The sequence below is a fragment of the Podarcis vaucheri genome, assembly GCF_965113315.1.
Source record: "Podarcis vaucheri genome assembly, chromosome: 14".
Taxonomy (NCBI): Eukaryota; Metazoa; Chordata; class Lepidosauria; order Squamata; family Lacertidae; genus Podarcis; species Podarcis vaucheri.
In genome coordinates this window covers 11,805,010-11,822,181 of record NC_138752.1, presented here as the reverse complement: position 1 = coordinate 11,822,181, position 17,172 = coordinate 11,805,010, and the positions used below count along the sequence as shown (strand labels likewise).

The 17,172-nt window shown below is 42.9% G+C and overlaps 1 protein-coding gene across 1 annotated transcript in view; it reads left to right on the top strand.

The window, feature by feature from the left end:
- Positions 1-863: 863 nt before the first annotated feature.
- MAPK6 (mitogen-activated protein kinase 6) overlaps positions 864-17,172 on the top strand; it is a 33,517-nt gene continuing 17,208 nt past the window's right edge. Inside the window, exon 1 of the mRNA XM_082198471.1 lies at positions 864-1,035. The gene's annotated coding sequence lies outside the window, so the exon portion shown is untranslated. The remainder of the gene's footprint in view (positions 1,036-17,172) is intronic.

Genomic DNA, 17,172 nt, shown 5'->3' with positions numbered 1-17,172 from the left:
TTCTATAGGAGATTTTGTAGTAAGCATGAATAGGCAAAGGGTTGGCTATTAATTTCAGTGCGTTTTTTTCTGGGGGGACGCAGGGGGACGCATACCCCTAAAGATTTTGTGAATCTAAGTTTGGCCTCATTGAGGGGCAGTATTTCAATATGAGTAGGAAAATGAGAATAGTACCCCTAAACATTTTTTTAGAAAATAATCACTGAGTAATTTCAATGAGTCTACTCTGAGTACAACTTAGTTGGCCAAAACCCTCAGGTTGCATCATGGAGGGCATGTCACTCATGTCATTTGGGCGCCAGCCAAAGACCTCTTCTGTTTGCCTAGAAAAATTTCAACACTGGATCTAATTTGCCTGGATTATGGTTTTTAATCTTCCATTAAATGTATGGCTTTGATTTAACTGCTGCGCATGTATGTGTCTATTTGTGCGTTTAAAGAATTGCTGGTTATATTCTTTCATTACCTGTGGCAGAGAAACCTTCAAAATTAAGAAACCAACAGCAACTGACCAACAATCAGAACCCTATTCATTCTAGATGTAATTTAATTAAGGTTTGAGGAAATGAATAACTGTGGATTAATTTAGCTCACTGTGGCTGCCGCGCAGTAGGATGGATCCCTGAACAGAAATGCAAAATCGTGTTGTTTATTTGTGACTCTGTTCTGAAAACTGCAGCTTTGATTTGCTCAGATTGATTTCTACTCACTTTTTAGGATTGGTTTGAGTTTGCTCTGTGTAAGATCTGGGAGGGACCTGAACAGTCAAATGCCCGTCCCTCCTCTCTCATTTAAATATTACGATGAATGACTGCTAGTATAACAGCTGTAGACTAGCAGGGCTCATATCACAGCAATATAACTTTCCTCTCCTCTTCCAGATCACTTCTATTTTTGACCAGCAATCTTTTGGTTGAAGATTTCACTTGCTCAGGGTGCCGGCTTTAAAAATTCACTTCCAGTTCAAATCATTTCTTTTTTAACTCTAGGAAGTCGAAATGCAATCCAAGAGCCTGGAGGAAAATCGCAATAATGGTAAGGAGGCATGCATGCTCTTTTCTTTCAAAAGCCAAAAGAAGAACTGTCTGGGTGGGAGGTTCGTAGTTGTTATGACTTGCAAAGCTTAAATCAGCTAAAATTAAACTTATATAGGAAATTGTTGAAATGTGTCAAATGTACCAGCGTGCTGAAATAGCTCTAAGACTCATTTTCTGGCATGTGGGAATTGGCAGTTAGTTCACCAGTGTCTCTTTAGCATGATATCAATGGGAAAGGATATACTGCTTAATTATTTGAGGGTTTTTATTCATGAAATAAAATGGGAGGGGGGTCTGAAATCAAGCCAGTGGCATTTTATTGCCAACACCTGTCAAAGTATGAAGGAAAACTGTGTATGTTAAAATGTGCATGATGTGTTTGGAAGCTACTACATATGATTACATATGACATATAATCTGACATTACTCTCGTCACTCCTATGGCAATTAGCCCACTCACTGCTCGCGGCACTGGAACCTGCAAAACTTGAGAGGATCCCATATTATTCCAAATTAGTTTGCTTATCTGAGACAATATGCAAAGGGATATCATGTTATCTAGTATTATCATGTTTTAAACCGATTTTAATATTGTATTTATAAATTGCTGAAACCTGCCCTAGGATCTTATGGTGAAGGATGGGAAATAATAATAATTATAATTATTTCAACACATTGAAAAAAAGTTTTTAAAAAAGATTTCTGGGCAGAATCCTGTCCTGTGCATTGTACTGAGATATATACATATGCAACCGCCACTGAACCCATTGAGAATTACTCCTAGGTAAGCACGTATAGGATTGCAGCCCGAGTTATTTTTATTTGCATGCCTTCATTTTAATGTGTCTCTTAATCTCCCCACCACCACAATGTGGCTATTACATTCTGTTGAAAGTTCCCCATTTAAACTGAGCTTACATCATCAGCATGTACTTAATGCAAGTAGTAACACGGTATAATCTCTCTTCCGGGGTTGGATCTTAAGATCAAAACATGTGATGCAAGAGATTTTGGATCTCTCTCTTTTTAAACAGCGAATGGGGGCGGGGGGGGGAGCTCTGTGCATGTTTAACCCTTTTGCTTCATCTGTTATTCCTCATTGAAAATCCCAGGTGTTGCATTGGTGTTATTGGCCACCCACCATTTCCACCTTGCTTAATTCTACCTTATTGTAACTCCATAAATTATAGGGAGTCTGACCCTGCAATTCATTCCACCTGTATTCCACCTGACTTTGACCTCTTCCCTCCCTCTTCCCAAAGCAGAGTTAATCAATAGCTGCATTAAGTGGGTGGTTTTGATTGGGAAAACTGCAGGGAAATTCTCCCTTTCCCTGGTGCCATTGCTTCAGTCATGATGGGAGCCCTCACTGCCTGCTTTAATGTTGCTGTTTTAAATTAGGTGCAGTGCGGTGCAATGGTCAGGGTGTTGGTCTAAGACCTGGAAGACCAAGGTTCAAATTCCCAGTCAGCCAAGAAACTCATTGGGTGACCTTGGGCCAGACATTATCTCTCAGCCTCACAGGTTGTTTCAGGGATAGCATGAAGAGGGGGAGTGCCACGAATGCCATATTGAGCTCCCTGACAGGAAAGGTGGGATATAAAAGCAAAAATAGACAATACATATTGATAAACATCCAGCCGTGGAACTCCTGGGTCATGCACCTGTTTTCAGAATCATTTATTTAGGACTCTGGCTAGATGAGGGCCAGCTCAAGACATTTTGCTGCCTGAGGCAAAGGAGAAGATGGTGGCCCCCACTTCCCATCCATGAAACAGACTTTCACTGCACCCAAGGACAGCATGCTAGCTTGGGTGGGTGTGTGCAGCACATACCATGCAGCTCACACAGCTCTACCCACTCTCAACCTTTCAACATCTGCTGCCTAAGGTGGCTGCTGCACTCCTGCTAATGGTAGGGCCAGCTGCAGTGTAAAGTTCAGACATTGTTTAGATGCAAAAGAGGAGAACCCTTCCACTCCTCCTGAAATTACCTGCTTGATACAAGTGTGGGTCATTTTCTCATTCCTTCTGGCATAGCTGTAGCTAATGATGTTCACATTCCCATGCCGGTTGTGTCTTCCTGTTGGGTGTAATCTTTTCTTTTTGCCCTTCCTCCACTGACATTTCCTTTATCTTCAGGATAACAAATGGGACCTGTGGTACAATGCTGAAATGTGTCCTCCCCGTTTAATAAGAGCACTGTGGTTCAAGGTTCTGGCCAGTCTAGAGTACTTCCTTCCATCCTTCCATACAAACCCACACACCACAGTTTTCCAACTAGTACTTGACATTCTGTGACTCATTTTTCTTCAGTTTGATGCCCTATTAGGGTTTGGGGTTTTGTTTTTAAAGTGTTTTCGTAGCTTTGAAAACCTCAAAGTTACCCTGAGTCTGCGGATAGCTTCCCTCTAGTTTCTCAGTTGGCCCCACTTTGACTCTATTTCAGTTGACCCTCGATACCCAAGTTCATTATTAGAGGGAACTACAGTCTGAGTGGGACGCGGGTGGCACTGTAGGTTAAACCACAGAGCCTAGGACTTGCCGATCAGAAGGTCAGTGGTTCGAATCCCCGCAAAGGGGTGAGCTCCCGTTGCTCGGTCCCTGCTCCTGCCAACCTAGCAGTTCAAAAGCACGTCAAAGTGCAAGTAGATAAATAGGTACCGCTCCAGCGGGAAGGTAAACGGTGTTTCCGTGCGCTGCTCTGGTTCGCCAGAAGCGGCTTAGTCATGCTGGCCGCATGTCCCGGAAGCTGTACGCCGGTTCCCTCGGCCAATAAAGCAAGATGAGCACTGCAACCCCAGAGTCGGCCACGACTGGACCTAATGGTCAGGGGTCCCTTTACCTTTACAGTCTGAGCATGTTCAGTGCATGCAGGAACTGCCTACAAAACTCCACTGCTGCAAAGGACCCTGGAGCATGTTCTGAAACTTGCTGCTCCTTTTTTTAAACTGAAAATAAAGTTTAGTTCCAGCAGTGCACCAGATGAAAATCCATGTACTTTTAAAAAAAACAAAAACAAACCTTTACTTTGGAAAGCACAGACGTCAGTGTTTCAGCATGCGTATCCTCAAAGTTGAACTCCCAAATCGGGTCAGGTGATTATCTGCTGAAATTGCAAATCAGCCTTGTAACAAAAAACCTGCAGTATCTTTTCTGGTGATCAGAAGAGAAGTTTGCACTTAGAACTACAAATAAATTTATGTAACCCATTTTAAAGCTCTCACAAAATGTTCTGCTGCTGCTAAGCGGATTGCTCTACTTAACACATTTGATGAAATACCTTCTCCAGGGTCAGGAACACTTAACAGATAGATCTCCAGAAAAGACAAATGGCCACAAACAACAAAAGCTTCTTAAGTGAACAAGGCTGGTGGATTTTTATTTTTATTTTAGACTTGCTTTGAACTTGCCATTCTTCACAAAGGCTCGGCTTGATCTGCAGAAAGAGATGAAAATCCATACATGAGGTTCATTTTGCCATGACTTTGATAATATCTACAAAAGTAAACAAACCTTTTAACAAACCTTTATGACTTTAAAAGAGAAATAGACAAAATTAGACAAATTATTGGAGGATAAAGCGGATCTACCATGAAACTAATAAAGTTTAAGCTTCAGGGTCCCTAGTCCCAGAGGGGCCCCAGTAGTGACTTTATTGCTCAAAAATGTGGGATCTAGGAGACCCAGTTTGAGTCGCACAACTCAAAAACTATAAGGCATATCTTAAAGTTTTAAGTGTCTATATGTTTATTGCATTTATAAATTTTAAATTTATCGTTGTACATTGTTTTAACTGTTTGTTTTCTTTATGGGAATGTACCCCCAAGTGTGTTATTTATAAACTGGTCTCCAACCATAATAAATTATCTATCTATCTATCTATCTATCTGGCATAGGAAATTTTTATTCACACCAGTGACTTTGACATGTGGGATAATCCAGTACAACAATTTTAACCCAAATCTGAGATGCAGTAGTTTTTTGTTTTAAATGTGGTGATCTGTCGTGGAACAACCCCATTGAAGAAGGTAACAGTGGTTACCCAGATCTCATTGCTGGTTGTGAAGGGGCCCCCATAACTGTTCAAGCCTCAGGGCCACAAAAATGTGTGTCAGCCACTGGATAAGCCTACTAGCCATGATAGCTATGTTCTGTCTCCATCATTGGAGGCAATGGGACCCTGAATGCCAGCTGCTGAGAGGGTACTGCTGTGCTCATGTCCAGGCTCCTCATGGGAAACTGGTTGGCCACTGAGAGAACGATAACCCCCTTAACTGTCCCAATAAAACCAAGACATCCCATTTTCTCGCACGAGAGCACAGCGCCACGATCTCACCCCCCAAAAATAGTGCTTTTGGGGAGACAGCACTCTTTGGTGGTGCCCCAAAATGCACACATTTGGGCACCATTCTCATGGGGAAAGCATATCTTTCGGGGCCACAATCTCGCACAGGTCACATGACTCGCGTGGGAAAGTGGCCCTGGAAGACGTGCATCCTGGGTTTTTTGCCTCAACGTGCTGGAGGGTATGGAAGAAGATGCTGAACTAAATAGGCCAGGATCTTTGTATGTTCTTAACTAGATGGGTCTTTGGTCTTCTTCGATATGCTGGGTTGATACCGTTCTTCTGGGATGCCACAGAGCATAGTACAGTGGTACCTCGGGTTAAGAACTTAATTCGTTCTGAAGGTCCGTTCTTAACCTGAAACTGTTCTTAACCTGAGGTACCACTTTAGCTAATGGAGCCTCCTGCTGCCACTGCGCTGCCACCACACAATTTCTGTTCTCATCCTGAAGCAAAGTTCTTAACCCAAGGTACTATTTCTGGGTTAGCGGAGTCTGTAACCTGAAGCGTCTGTAACCTGAAGCGTATGTAACCCAAGGTACCACTGTACTATGTTTAGTGCTCTGTGGCGTCACAGTTTTATTCTACTTCCCACTAAGCAATGCTGTGGCACCAAGGAAGGACACTAGTGTGAAAGAAGCACAATTCTCAGAACAGTATTGCATGTCCCAGAAGTTTACTTTTGCCAGCCAAAGCCCTCTTAAACTTCTCCAATCTGCTCCAGTCTCAAAACTTTGTATCCCCTCTGTCCGCCCCCCTTCTGGCTGATGGGTGTGACATCATTCCAGCAGCCACCAACCATCAAAGATTCAAATGGTTGGAATCATGTGCCAGGCAGGCTAGGAAAGTACTTTGAGAGAGACTGATGACATCAGTGCATTTGCAGGAAAGTAATCCACAGATGGGAATGAGTCGCCTTCTGGGTATTCAGTATGGTTAAGGGAAAAAAGAGTCAAAGCAAGAGGAGTGATTTTGTGGGAACTCCTACTATGGAAAGTGTGGTTTTATCAGCTGAGCATCAGTTTGCAGGAATGCCAGTGGAGAACAGCCGCATCAACTTCTAGGACAGGCATCCCTAACCTTCGGCCCTCCAGATGTTTTGGACTACAATTCCCATCATCCCTGACCATTAGTCCTGTTAGCTAGGGATCATGGGAGTTGTAGGCCAAAACATCTGGAAGGCCACAGGTTGGGGTGCCTGTTCTAGGTGGTCCAGCCTTCTCCTGAAGGGATCCAGGTACCAGCTAAAGCACCCTGCCGTATCTCCAAAACCCCAAACCTGCCCCACAGTTGGCTCTGGAGCATCCATTAGGTATTGTGCTAAATGTTCATCTGAAGATCATACTCTTGTGGGGTCCAAACTCTTTCCCCAGACCTACATTTCCAACTTCAGACCTTCTTTGCAGCTTATTTAACTAGGGTGATTTACTGACTATTACTTCATCTTCATTTTTTTTTGTTACTTCACACTGATTTCTTTTTGCTGTCATCAGTAACATTACACAGGTGAACTTTTTTTTACAGATTTTCATACCTCCCTCCAATAAATATTTCTAGAGCCGTTTACAGTGTGTGTGTGGTGGGAGGGAAGTCTCAGTGACAATATCACTGAGGACCAATTAAGCTAAGTCAGAGTGAGGGCAAGGCGATGCAGGAATTGCTTTCATCCCTCCGAATGTGCAACAAAACTTGCCCGGAATAAAGCATTTTATAGGCAGGGCTTTTACTTCCATAGTGGCAAAGACTGTTTATAGTAAACTCTACCTAGTAATATTTTAATAACTTTTTTTTAAAGAGCAAACGTTTATAACTTTGCTTCTTGTAAACCAATTCCAGGAATGGGCCCATAACCATTTCAGAACAAAGTCCACACTTTGCTTTTTTAGAAATTATCATTTGCCAGTGCAATATAATTCGAATGCCAAGTTGTAAATCAGGGATAGTGTTTGAGAAATGCCTTGTCATGCAGGGTAATTTAAATTAAGAAGCTGTAGTAAGTGCTGTAATGTGAGATACGATAGCAAAAAGGGGAATGGAAATTTCTCTCACTCAAGGCACACGGGCAGAGGAGATTGTTTTACTGACGGCTTATAGCAGCATAGCGCAAGATAAGGCAGGTCCAAAACCTATGATGACAAATGGACTGGATGGCATCTCTAAAGCAAGGGTTTACAAAGCACAAGGGGAGGTGAAGTTTTCGGGGAGGCATGATCAGTTGCTAGGGGAGAATCAAAATTCTAAAGCCTACACCTACAATCTGAAGTGGTACAGTCTGTTTTGCTACCTAATTCTGCTATAGGGAGTCATAGAAAAACCTACATTGGCTCCCAGTACGTTTCCGAGCACAATTCAAAGTGTTGCTGCTGACCTTTAAAGCCATAAACAGCCTTGGCCCAGTATACCTGAAAGAGCGTCTCCACCCCCATCATTTCTTTGGGCAATGTATTATGCTGCTCAGAGCACAAATATAAGGCCTGAGACCATTTTGGCTTGCACTTTCTGATTTCATTGTTTGTCTGGGTAGTAGCAAGTAGAGATAATTTATTTCTGTTTCAGATACAAACCCAGAATTTCCTCCAGGGCTTAAGCTCATGCAATAACTTCAGGAAGAAATGTTTGAAAGTGTAACCGCTGCCTGAATTTCTTCAGTAACTACTATGGAGCGTATTTTTCGCTCCATAAGACGCACTTTTCCCCTCCTAAAATGTAAGGGGAAATGTGTGTGCATCTTATGGAGCGAATGCAAGGGGGAGGCAGGCAGGAAAAGCCCCCAAGAGCCGCACACAAGCTCCGCGCGGCTCTTACGGATTTTTCCCTAGGAGGGAGAAGGGACTGATGCAGCCAGTCAGTCCCTTCTCCCTCCTCGTAGAAAAGCCCACAGGAGCTGCGTGCTCCCTGAGCTGCTCTTTGGGGCTGGGGGGGGGGAGGAAACCGGGCTTCACCTGGCAGCTCCAAGAAGCTCTTGGAAAAGCGGACGGGCTGCACACAGCCAGTCCACTGCTCCCTGAGCTGGGGGGGGGGATAATATTTCCCCCCTTGATTTCCCCCTCTGAAAACTAGGTGCGCCCTATGGTCAGGTGCACCTTATGGAGTGAAAAATCTTGCACTCACTGGAAGCCACGTGGCATGTTTGACTTCCGAGTCATGTTCGAAGCCGAAGCATTTACTTCCAGGTTTACGGCATTTAAAAACTGAAATGTTCATCAACGGAGACGTTCAAAAACCGAGGTACCACTGTATATGTTCAGCAGAAGGAGGTATGTTCATTCTTCCAGGATACTAGATACTAGATATTGCATCTATAAAATTACAGCAAAGTTGATAAATAGCTGCAGTTCAGTATGTTTATCGCTAGCAGTAATCTCTCTCTCCATTTTAGTAATTATCTCTGTACAGTGATATTATGCAACTAGTGCAATCACAGTCCAGTCACCTTTATAATCAATGTAAATATTATGGATTTTAATAACTGAGTAACTTCTTGGACAGATTACTGGGACACAAATTGTAGCATGGCAAATTTCCTTTTTGTAAATGAAAGAGAGGTTTTAGTTCTCATGAAACAGCGGTCTAGTACAGTGATACCTCGGGTTAAGTACTTAATTCGTTCCGGAGGTCTGTCCTTAACCCGAAACTGCTCTTAACCTGAAGCACCACTTTAGCTAATGGGGCCTCCTGCTGCTGCCGCGCTGCCAGAGCACGATTTCTGTTCTCATCCTGAAGCAAAGTTCTTAATCTGAAGCACTATTTCTGGGTTAGCGGAGGCTGTAACCTGAAGCGTACGTAACCTGAAGCGTATGTAACCCGAGGTACCACTGTAGTTGGTATGAAGCCAGGGAGATGGTCCTCACTCAGTCATTAAGCTTCTGGATAGTCTGGAGCAGTCTGTGTCCGGCTTCCCTACCTTACAAAGTTGTTGTGAGGATAAAATAGAATTGGGGACCACGTAGGCTGACCTTAGTTTCCTAGAAGAGCATAATTTTAAAGATCTAATCACTGCCCAAATGCCAAGATGATTAAATTAGCCTTCCCCACCCTGCTGCCTGCCTAATGTTTTAAGACTACAACTCCCATTGGCCCAAGCTAGCATGGAGAGTTATAGTTCAGAACATCTAGAGGGCAACAGGTTGGGGAAGGTTGCTGGCTTTAGAGAATGCATCCAGTCAAATTCTAAGGATTTGTTCAGTTGGAGAACGTTGGCAAAACACCAGTCCTTCTTGGCAAACTATACAACTTAAATATTTTCATTAGCTCTTGGTTACTGAATGCTGAAGGGTTTGTTTTAATGGGTGGAGTTAAAGGCAGATATTTAACACACGGTTTATGCCAAAGTTGAGCCTTGCACAAATTAATCAGCAGTTAAATTCCCTGCTTCTATGGATTACACTACTATGTATTATTTTATAGTACAACTCTGCTGCTCCAGAGAAGCGGACACGGAGCAATGGATCCAAACTACAAGAAAGAAGATTCCACCTAAACATTAGGAAGAACTTCCTGACAGTAAGAGCTGTTTGACAGTGGAATTTGCTGCCAAGGAGTGTGGTGGAGTCTCCTACTTTGGAGGTCTTTAAGCAGAGGCTTGACAACCATATGTCAGGAGTGCTCTGATGGTGTTTCCTGCTTGGCAGGGGGTTGGACTTGATGGCCCTTGTGGTCTCTTCCAACTCTATGATTCTATGATTCTATGATTCCATGTCAGTTTTCGTAACTGAGATGGAACATGCAAAATAAGCAACCAGGTGCGAAGGAAGGCAAAGCTCTCGTACCTTTAGGTCAGAAGTGACTGATATTGCTTTCCTCACAACAAACTGCTTAAGAAATATACAATTGCTTAAGTTTTATGCAAGAATCCGGGGTCCTTAGGTTAAAAATGACGAAAGAGGCATCGTTTTCATAGGTACCTGTAGTGCTGAGACTCTTTGCGTACATCATCAAAAAAAGAGGAAATGCGTCATCAAAAAGAGGCATTGTAAAAAGATCCACAGTCAATGGTTTATTCATAAAATGCTTAAAAGGCCCAGGTGATACTGAAGAAAATTCAGACTATGTCAAAGAGTTGTTATGACATATTGCTGGTAGCACTATAAAAACCTTCCAGCAAAGGGGAAAAGTCTAGTCCTTGTCAGCCTGTGAGCACGTGGGGGGGGGGGGGGATAGTAAAAAAAAAAGAGCTGGCAATTCACCAAATTTCGGAGAAAAAGGAACTGTAATACTACTTGACAGCATCCAAAATGTACATGGCTGAGATATGTTCTATTTAGTATGCGTATGAGAGCATTAGCTGGATAAGGTTGGGAAACTTGTGGCTCTCCAGATTATTTTTGATTCCAACTGCCATTGGCCCAGGTCAGGAATGATGGGAGTTGGAGTCCAAAAAACCCCTGAATACCCACAGATTCCCAATCTCTGTGTTATAGAGTAGCATGGAAAATTAGGTAATAAATACTCAGTGGTCAGCTCTACTGATTTTAGTGGAACTAGCTATAAGGTAAGGATATATCAGATTACAACTGCATTGGGTATAGATTATGTTGGTCAAACTTTTGAAAAGGTATTCTAAGTTCTTTGACACTGAGACATCTTTTTGCTTTACTGTTTTGTTAGTTTTTAAATACATTGGTACCTTGGGTTACATATGCTTCAGGTTACAGACTCCGCTAACCCAGAAATAGTGCTTCAGGTTAAGAACTTTGCTTCAGGATGAGAACAGAAATCGTGCTCCGGCGGCAGCGGGAGGCCCCATTAGCTAAAGTGGTGCTTCAGGTTAAGAACAGTTTCAGGTTAAGTACAGACCTCCGGAATGAATTAAGTACTTAACCCGAGGTAACATTGGAGAGGGCATTGGCAGGTTCAAACTGCAATCTTGTGTGCGCCAACTTCTTTTGAGTAAGTGACATGGAACACAGTGAGTCTTACGTCTGAGTAACCATGTCGTAAGAGAATTTGCATGCTCAAGAGAGATTCATGTAGAAAGTAGTGTGCAAAGGAAGGTGCTGGTTGATGCAGGAGGTGAAAGGGGTGAAAGGGGCATCGGGGTCAACAGACAGACACACCATGGGAGAAATGGAAAAAGTGAGTCACATGGAAAAAAACTATGTTTGAAGAAGTTTCTGGTTGCACAAGAAAACCCTTAAACATGTCAGTTTCCATTCTAAGTGTCTTTTAAGCGCTCAGGGTGCCGCCTAACATCAACCCCCTCACCCCACTCTGGGTCAAATGAGTCTTGGACTAAATTTGTTGTCTCTTTAAAGCAGATGCACCTTTAACCAGACATGGGGCTTGTCCAAACTTTTGCTTGTCCCATGCCTAAAAAGCATGGGTTTGAGCGGTTTTCTGCTTGTCCCGTGCTTTCCAGGTATGGGTCCAACTGGTTGTGCCTTTGTCCTGCCCCTTTCCCCCAGAAAACCTGCTCTTTAGTGCTAAATCAGAAAAAAATGTCAATCCAGATCGACATTTGCTCCAATTCAGTGGTAAAGATTGGGTTTTCCCTGGGGAAAGCAGCGGGGAAAGCGGAAGTCTGGATGAGCCCTAAGTACAAACAACCACCGTATTTTTCGCTCCATAAGACGCACCTGACCATAAGACGCACCTAGTTTTTAGAAGAGGAAAACAAGAAAGAAAGAAATTCTGAACAAAACAGTGGATGTATTATTTTTGTGGTGCAGGCTGTAGCCATGGACATGCTATGTGATCTGATGGTGAATTTGGGTTGACCCAGTGCAAAAATCCTGAGGATCCATGGGCTTTTACCTCACCCCTCCCAGGCAGCCTCCTTTATCTCTAGCGTCCCTTATCTCCCTCCACGATCACTTGCCGATCAGCTGCTTCCTTTCAACTCCCACTTCCCTCTTTCAAAAAAAAAAAGCATGATCTGCTTTTCGTCCCTGGGCAATTCAGCTCCAGAGTCCACGCATTCGCTCCATAAGACGCACAGACATTTCCCCTTACTTTTTAGGAAGAAAAAAAGTGTGTCTTACGGAGCGAAAAATACGGTAACTTCTGCCAGTTTCTTCAGTCAGCTTGAGCTTAGTTCATACAGATTGTTGTGAAGTGGTTAAATGTATAGCCTAGGAGTGGGGAACCTGTGTCCCTACAGAATATTAGAGATGAAGGAGAAAATTACTTCTGTTCACATCTAAAGGCAAACCTAGCTCATTTGCACTTTTTGAAACAATACACAAACAATACGCAGACATATTTCAAAATCTGCACTTTTCCAGATTTTTCAGTGCAGTTCTCCAGGCAAATAATGTGTACAAAAATGCATATACTAGGGTAGAGGGTGCATAATAATGCATATATTAGTGAAGGCAACTTTTAAAAATGCATTATATTAGGAAAGATTGCTTTTCAAAAATGTGTTTATTAGAAGACATGAGCGCTAAAAATGCTGATGAATCTTCATTACAATTTTAAAAACCCCTCAAATTTATGTGGAAATGTGGAGGACTGAATTTAAGATTAGACAAATGAGAAGTTGAGGGAAAACAAAATTGAAAGACTTGCTGCTCATTCCTGGGCTACAACTCCTGGCCATTATTCTACTAGTGCCTTTTATCAGCTCTAGCAAGTGTGGCAGCTGCAACCATTCATAGACAGGGATAGCTTTAGCACAATAGGCCAGGCATTGGTGACCAATCCTGGATTATTGCAAGGCACTCTTGTGTGGAGCTTCTCTTACTGTTGGTCTAGAAACAACAGTTACTGTAGTTCAGAATGCTGCAGCCCAAGTGTTGACAGGAATGAGATCCTATCAGCGTATTATAGCTTTGCTCAAAGAAGTGCAGGGGCTGCTGATTTGCTACCAGACCAAGTTCAAGGTTTTATAGTTAATGTATAAAACCCTTACATCTTGGGATTAGTTTACTTGAACTATCACCTTGTCCCCTACATGCCTATTCGACCACTTAGATCTGTGGAACTTGTACTTTATGTATGCTCTATCGACCCGAGGGGGTCAATATTTTAATGTGTCAGTATCAACATTGGCCAGGCACCATTGCCTGTTTTAGACGCCTCTTAAAAATTTGTTTATTTCAGAGACAGCATATATACTTGTTTTTTTTAATTTAGCTGATTTGATGTCTGTGTTGTTGATAACTATTTTGTAGTAGTTTATGTACACTACTTAGAGGTTTTTTTATATTAAGTGGTTTATGTTGTTGTTGTTGTTTAGTCGTTTAGTCATGTCCGACTCTTCGTGACCCCATGGACCAGAGCATGCCAGGCACTCCTGTCTTCCACTGCCTCCCGCAGTTTGGTCAAACTCGTGCTGGTAGCTTCGAGAACACTGTCCAACCATCTTGTCCTCTGTCGTCCCCTTCTCCTTGTGCCCTCAATCTTTCCCAAGATCAGGGTCTTTTCCAGGGAGTCTTCTCTTCTCATGAGGTGGCCAAAGTATTGGAGCCTCAGCTTCAGGATCTGTCCTTCCAGTGAGCACTCAGGGCTGATTTCCTTCAGAATGGATAGGTCTGATCTTCTTGCAGTCCATGGGACTCTCAAGAGTCTCCTGCAGCACCAAATTCAAAAGCATCAATTCTTTGGCGATCAGCCTTCTTTATGGTCTAGCTCTCACTTCCATACATCACTACTGGGAAAACCATAGCTTTAACTATACGGACCTTGTTGGCAAGGTGATGTCTGCTTTTTAAGATGCTGTCTATAGCGGTTTATAGCTTTTCCTAAATCAATAAATGCTGTCAGAGACTAGTGCAGGGGTCTGCAACCTTTAAGACAAAAAGAGCCACTTGGACCCGTTTCCGAAGAAAAAAAACCTGGGAGCCACAAAACCATTGCGATATTTAAAACAAATATATCTCCGGAGCCGCGATCTGACAGCGGACGGGAAGGTGACGTCTGGACGGTGCGTGACTAATGCACGCACCGCCCCCATGCGACGTCACAGCCAGTACAGTGCCCGCCACAGTGGGGAGTGTCGGGGCGCACAATGCGCCTCCTCCCCTCGCTAGTATCTGCCCCGGAGCCACGGCAAAGGTGTAAAAGAGCCACATGCAGCTCCGGAGCCGCGGGTTGCCTACCCCTGGGCTAGTGGGAGGTGGTGTTCAACCACTATCTGGAGTGTCATGAGTTACAAATCTCTGGTAGAGCCTATAGGCCTCCACTGTGTGTCAATATATGCTGGGGGGAAAATGAGAACGCTCCCCTTTGCACTCTGTCAATGTGAGTTTGGGGATGAATTATCATTCATGCCACCTCTTCCTCATGTCATTTGCAGTTTGATGCCACCAAGCTTGACCCTGACATTTATTGCTCCATATCAATCTCTTATCCCATTAATTCTGTCTTCAAGCCATTACCAGGTGTGGTGGTTGACATGATAACCCCCAAGAGCACAGCTCATTCAGTTCCTTGATTAACCAGGAAGATATGATCATGACTTGAATGGTAGAAAACATGGGGTGAATTTGAACAAACACAAGTAAGAGCCCATATCTGAGCTTACTCTGTGTACACACGATACCTTTAAAGCACATCCAAAGCACTTTGCCTCTCTCAAAGAATTATGGGCAGTGTAGTTTGCAAAGGAATGCTGGGAATTGGAACTCCCTTACGAGTAAACTACAGTTCCCAGAAGTCTTTGAGGGGTGTGTGTGCTTCAAACAAGCTTTAAAGGTATAGTGGGGTATAGTTGCTTCCTCTGTGGCAGTGGCAGTTAGCAAAGAAACAATGCTCACCATTCATATCCATGCAGTGCTATTCAGTGGGCCTTTCTTAGGCTTCCCCATTCTGACTAGTGGGATGGTGTGGACGATCCATCAGTGGCAAAGTGAGTCTTCTTTACTATTATAAAGCTGTCCACATCCTTCTTGGTTCAGCTGGGTCACCAGGAGGGATTTTGCCCAGCTTAGGCTGTTAAAATAGCTGTTAACAGTTTCAGGGAAACACAGATCTCACCTTGGTGACACACATGGAGGTTACATTAAAACTGGATTACTATACTCTGTGGACCTTCCTTTGAAAAATATCCAGAAACTTCAGCTGGTTCAAAACTCAGCAGCTAAACCTTTGGTCACAGTCAGTTTTGGGGAGCATGTATATCCCCTTTTACATCACCTTCATTGTCTAATGGACTATTTCTGGGCCCGGTCAAAGTTCTGCTTAGGACTTTAAAATCCTTAAACGGATCAAATCCTTTGACATAAACTTGCCTACTCTCTGACATCAACCAAGGAGGCCCCTCTTGTTTCCTTCTGTAGAGTTAGAGATGGTGGTAGTCAGCTCATTTTTACTCAGAGTAGACCCACTGAAATTAATGAAGTTGGGTCCATTAATTTCAATAGGTCCGCTGTGCATTAAACTTAGTTGAATACCACCCAGCCTCAATTTCTGCCACTAATTTTTCAAAGCCTCTCGTTGATATGTCTCTATTCAGAGAACATGAGGGGGAGATTTGCCTGCCATTTTCTAATAAACTCACGATTAGAAATCTCAGGCCTTGTCTCTGTTGCTATGCTGAAGGCCAGCTACAATGCAACAAAAGGAATTCACACCTGCCATATGATAAGAGACCAGCTATGAGCACCTGCAATTATCCTTCCTTTCCCAGAACCCAAGCACTGTCCCAAGAATAATCAAAGTTATGCAATATCATCCATTTAATTGTTCCAGCCCTCAAACAAGCCAACAATGGCCAAAATGAACCCACTCATGTCAAAATGGGTGTGACCAAAGTGTAAAAGTGGGTGTGGTCAATTTCATAATTTTTTTCAGAGCAAGGAAAACGTTAAGGGGATGACAAAAATAACCTTTTGGCTTCACAAAATCATAGAAGACCCATGGGAGTGATCAGTTTCAATAATTCTTGGGTTGTATTCAACTAGGTTTAACTGAGAGAAGATCTATTAAAAGTAATGAACCTAAATTAGCCATGTCCATTACTTTCAGTGGGTCTGCTTTGAGTAAGATTAGCACTGGATACATTACTGTTAAAAAAATTATGAAATTTGGAGGGAGAGACAAAGAAAAAGACAACTTTTGGTATCACAGTGGGGTGTGAGAGCAATAAGTGTGTGTGTGTGTGTGTGTGCGTGTGTATGAATGAAATACGTAAAAATTAAATGTACAAATGGACAAATTTGGAGGGTCTTGAACTTTTTAACGGGATCTGTGGGAGCAACAATAATTTTTACAAAAAAATATTTTCTAAAAAGTAACCATTTGGGGAACTAGATGTGACCTCTTTTTGACCTAAAGTTTTCTTAAAGTCGGACGCTTCATACAATTTTGGAGTTCTTCTCTGTGTCTCACCCCTCCTTCCCAAGGTCTTTCCTATATCCCAGAGCTGCATCTGCTGAAATGTGCTTTTTTACAGAACAAAGGTTTTAGAGCCTTGTCCTCTTTTTCACCTGGGCCAACTAATTCTACTAGCTTAAATAGGCAGCCTCCAGTGTGAGGTATAGTTCCTTACTGGTATCTGTGAGGAGTGGTTTTACAGTGCGTCCAAAAGATACAGAGGCTCATGTTCAGGCAAGTCACTGGGGGAAGGGAGTTCCCCACTGAGACAGCTGCTGAGAATATGATTTATTGTCTGAACTTGGCAGAAGCGTGATAGATGCAAGATAGTACTTGGTTCATCTTACAGATCATAACTGTAGCCCTGTTCACACATCTATGTCGATTTCCTGATCATGCATAAGGCTGGGGTTCCTAAATTATGGTGGTCCACAAACTTCGTGCAGGTGGCTTGCAGTATACCCATGTTAAATATTCATTGTGATGTTTAACTCCATTTTATTGCTTCATTTACTTTTTTATATTGCGTGTT